The following is a 5208-nucleotide window of genomic DNA, read 5'->3' on the forward strand; positions in this document are numbered from 1 at the left end:
CAGCAGGAGTAGTAGTAGTAGTAGTAGTAGTAGTAGTAGTAGTAGTAGTAGTAGTAGTAGTAGTAGTAGTAGTAGTAGTAGTAGTAGTAGTAGTAGTAGTAGTAGTAGTAGTAGTAGTAGTAGTAGTAGTAGTAGTAGTAGTAGTAGTAGTAGTAGTAGTAGTAGTAGTAGTAGGAGTAGGAGGAGGAGGAGGAGGAGGAGGAGGAGGAGGAGGAGGAGGAGGAGGAGGAGGAGGAGGAGGAGGAGGAGGAGGAGGAGGAGGAGGAGGAGGAGGACGGGCGGCATACGTCCACATGTGAAAATTTAACTTTAAATAACTTTAAATGCCAAACGTGTTGGGAACTCACGTGCATAATGAAATACATGTACATTAGCAAAATAAAGCAGGACCATCAGGGGATGGGGTTACTGGAATGTAAGGGATGAGTTGTATTTTATGTGGTAATTTCCGTGTCTCTGAAATGTATCTTTTCGATGTTTAAGACAGTGAGAATTTGGTGAGATCCCACATAGATTTATTTTGATTTTCTTTGATGAAGCTTTTCTTTTATAAGTTTTTAGACTACATGCATTTCAATACCAAGGAGCTGCAAATGGAAGGCTATTTCGCGACCAGGGTTGATGAATTAATGTTGGTCAACTGGCGTGCAGAAACATTTTTATACTGAATAATACATGTTGAGCTGGACAAACTTTGCATGAGATTTGGTAAATGTCGTTTTTCATTTTACAGGTGATGCTGTGTGAAATATATTATTTTTTTATATTGGGTCCTCAACATAGTTGGTCACTGTCATGTATGCACAGGTTTTACATCTATGTATTTTCAAGGTCGTTTTGTGGGGCGGGTTACACGGGTTTTTAATGAGGAGAGGACATAGGGGTTAATGCTTTAGTGAGCATGAGGAGATTGCCGAAATTCGGGTTTGGCAAAGTGCATCATCATCATCATCATTATCATCATCATCATCATCATCATCATCATCATCATCATCATCATCATCATCATCATCATCATCATCATCATCATCATCATCATCATCATCATCATCATCATCCAATTAGTATAAGTCTCAATGCAATAGAAGTAAGAATATAGATATATTTCCAAGCAATTGTTTTGTATATCTGAAGAATAACGACCAACTTGTAACTTGTTCACTTTCGTATGACAGCGGTCGAAATAAGATAAAACACATCGCTCTGTTTAATCTTTTTGGGACTTTTTATTTGCGAGTCTAAAGCTTGGGTGATCAACAGAATCTGAAAACCCATTAATGAAGGTCACTGGAAACTAAGGTTCCCGCAAGTTTTCTTTTATGGTCTAAAAAATGAAGGAATTACAGCATACGCATGAAACATAAAAAGGTTTTATTTTTTTATTTTAAAAAAAAATTAAAAACACGCTTTTAATGCATGCCTATGAAACTTGGTCTATAGCTAGCTCACTATTATCTGGCAGAATCGCTCTGTTTAATCTTCTCAAATCTTTACATACTGGTTATAAAGTTCGATGGCCGATAGAACCTAAAAGCCAATAGATCTAGTACACTTTGGGGCTCACCTGGAGTTGTCTAGACTGTCTAGGGTGGTATTCTGCAAGCTTTCATTGACTTGCAGGGACACGGTAGCTGTCTCAAAATGAGAACGTTAGTTGCAAAGTTGCGGCAATTCATTTATGGTAGTAATCCTGCATAAGCATCTAAAAAGGGCGGTGTTTAATGTAGGGCCCTGATATAGAAACATTTTTATCACTGGACTAAGATTTTTTAAAACCCTAAATATTCGGTTGCTGGCCTACATGAGTCCGTTGCAATGTTTTGTGCGCATAGGTAAATTAATAAATTAGCCTCTAGAGTCTTTTCAACGCGAACAATCGAAAGTGAACAAGTTATAACACATTAAACTTTTACTCATAACTTACCAATATTCCACAGCAAAGCCAGAACACAGGACACAAAAAGATGCACGCCACGTTCTCTTCCAGCTACTGTATGACTCTCCAACAATTCTTAAACAAACCACAGGTACAACGAAGTGAGCAACTGGTGTCCGGTCTTTAGACTGAAGATATATAATACCCGACTGATTTTAACCACGTGTCTGTCGCCTCTATTTTACAAAGGGGGTACGGCGCCTGGTCACTCGATTTGTTTACTTTTGAACTAAGTCCGTCCTTTTGATCGTGCAAATTATTAAACCGCCGTATTATGTTTCCCGTTAACACCTTAAAATTGTTACGCAAAGCACCCAAACCTCCTCACCACTTCAGAGCCCCAGGCTGGGTATACGCTGTCTTCGTTGTTAACCCTTGCACTGTCAGACTGGTACAGAGTTTTGAGACCATGCGAATGGCATTAGAGCTTCATAATACCCACAAAGTTATCATTGGACTAAACTTTTACTCTGAAAAGCTGTATAACAAAAATTATGATCGGGAATAGGAGATAGTATTCAGTTCTTTGTGCGGTTAATGCAACTTTTCTTGCTTGTAATCTGAATATCCGGTGCACGGTAGCAAAGTGGTTAAATGGGGGTGACAACTAAAGGTAACCACATGTTAACTATTATATCAGACCATGGACGGACATAAACACGCTTAATGAGGGGGGGGGGGGCATTCCTATGTTTGTTTGTATTTTGTTGTTGTTTTTTTGTTTGTTTGTTTGTGTGTTTGTTTATTCTTTTTTCGGGGGGGGGGGGGTCCTCACAATAGCTGGACAAAGAAGAGTGAGGAGAAGAGGCAGGAGGGGAGGAGACCAGCAGTAGCCTGGTCAGGCCTGACTGGACGAGAGCCCGGGGGGTGGAGGGGAAGAGAGGGAGTTGCTCCTGTAAGGTGCACAATGCTCCTTAGGGTGGTGGGATTATTTTTATTAAGAGCAGAGGGTGGGGAGGGGGGTAGACTGAATTTTTTAATTTTTCTTAACAGATCAATATTTTTTTTGCACCTGTTAGCTATATTCTAGAAACTTTCTTGATAAATAATAATTAAAAATCACAGTGGGTGGTTTCTACAGATTTTAAAAGTTTACAGCTGTGACAACATCACCTTTTAAAAGCAATTGCGTTATGTTTTTTAATGGTGACATTATGCTTATAGAACGCATATTTTGAGAACCTTTACTACAAAAAAGTGTTAACTATAAAATTGATTTCTTGTAACAACTTTTGGGACTAAAAAGTGTCATAGGTAAGCACACAAAAACAACAACCGGGAAGTTCTGTGAGCAATCCCATTACTTTTAGATTTAGTCTCAATTGCTGTGGAAAATATGATAAAGTTAAGACACATTGATACAAACTGCTGTGCAAAGTAAGGTGGACACTGATTCACACTCTAAAGAGGTATTTGAGGGTATTTTGTGCCATGAATCTTTGACCGCGCTACAACTGTTTAATGGCGTTGTTTCAGTTATCATGGCACGTGTTCAGACAGGGGTGATTCACGATAAATATAATTTAGATTCCGAATAAATTAAATGGCTTAATCTTCTGAATGTCATAATAAGCTCTCCGTGGTGCACTTACGTTGTGTAGTTTGTAAAGGGAAAGGAGAAGTGAGACCTGTCAAGCACCATTTTCTTTATATGATTAACATCATGCAGCAGAAAGCTGAGTGCAAACCTGGGCTTCAGGTTCATGGTCTTGGAGAGTCAGTATCTTGACTAGGCCTATAGGCCTTACCAGCTCTTCTGTGATTACCAGTCAGTAAATATCTAATGCAAACGGTTGTTTGGGTTGTGGAACCATTTCCTCCGGTTACAATTAAACTGAGAAAAGCGGGGAAAATTATTTGTGCTTCAAGCTCAAAGTATCTTTAATCTTCTAATCCCTTTACTTATTCTGATGTTGTTCATTTTTCCGCTTGCTATACTCTCTCTTACAGCAACACCTACTGTCTCCATATCATAATGTCAACACCCCCACCAGTCCTATTGTCCATCCTTTCATCATCACTGTCTGCACTTTCAAACTAATCTCACGTCGTATACTCGATTCACTATTGGTCGCCTCTTTAGTAAATCGTCAACCGGCATTGTAACGCCATTCAAGTTGTTATGCTTTTCTTTTGTTTCAACATCATTTTCATCTTAAGATTTTTCTACGAATGTAGAACCTATGACACCTTTAAGTAGATTAAGTCTTCTCAGCGTCACGCGGTCCATTTAAAAACCTCCATGGAACTCCCTCGAAAGTGGTCTCAGTAATTTGCCTGCAAATCGAAAAATGTTCAAGCAACTCAACTTCTGACAGCAAGAAACATTTCAAAAATGATATTTCAATACTAATACTTTATTTGAAAGTGACAAGCGAAAAAGCAGTCTCTTTGCCGCGTGCACAACTTCCTGATGCCACGTGGAGCGCGGCGGTGTGAAAGGTGAAATAACGCGCGCCAAAAACCAAACACGGTTTTACAGCCCGAACAAGATCGCTGTCGAAAGCAAGTCCGTCATTTTTTTTTCTTATCTTGACATTATGCTTATTTAACGCATATTTTCAAAACTTTTAGTGCAAAATAGTCTTTTCGAGACATTCATATATAAAAATAACACTTTCAAACTTCAATAAAATCTTATATATGAATGTCTCGAAGTTGTGTAAAATAACACTTTCAAACTTCAATAAAATCTTATATATGAATGTCTCGAAGTTGTGTAAAAAAACGTAGCGTGGCGCGATGTGAAAAAAGTTAAATCGTACTTTTTATAACTTTTTTGGGTTAAATCGCTTACTATTGTTTTGTTAGTGTGGTCAACAAATCGTGGCGCAACTTATTGTCAAATATTAATTCTTCAACTATCAAACTTAAAGTGTCCAGCTTTTACACTATGACTTGTATCAATTTATCTTAACCCTTAAAACCCTGAATTCTTTTTTTTCACACCTCCCTAGGATCCTGAATTAAAATTGAGATACTAGAAAAAATTAGGTTGGTTCATTGTTTTGCTTACTGTGTCTTTAATTGTTGTTAGATTTTATTGAAGTTTGAAAGTGTTATTTTTATATATGAATGTACAGTCTGGACAAAAGGGGAAAAGGTTAAAACACTGGTTTTATCTGCTGTGCAAAGTATGGGTGACATTGCTTCATCCATTAAAAAGATAATCTGAGGAGAAGTTACGCCACGATATTTTGACCGCACATACACACTCACATACACACACACACACACACACACACACACACACACACACACACACACACACA

This window comes from Aplysia californica, unplaced genomic scaffold, assembly GCF_000002075.1.
Source record: "Aplysia californica isolate F4 #8 unplaced genomic scaffold, AplCal3.0 scaffold01790, whole genome shotgun sequence".
Lineage (NCBI taxonomy): Eukaryota > Metazoa > Mollusca > Gastropoda > Aplysiida > Aplysiidae > Aplysia > Aplysia californica.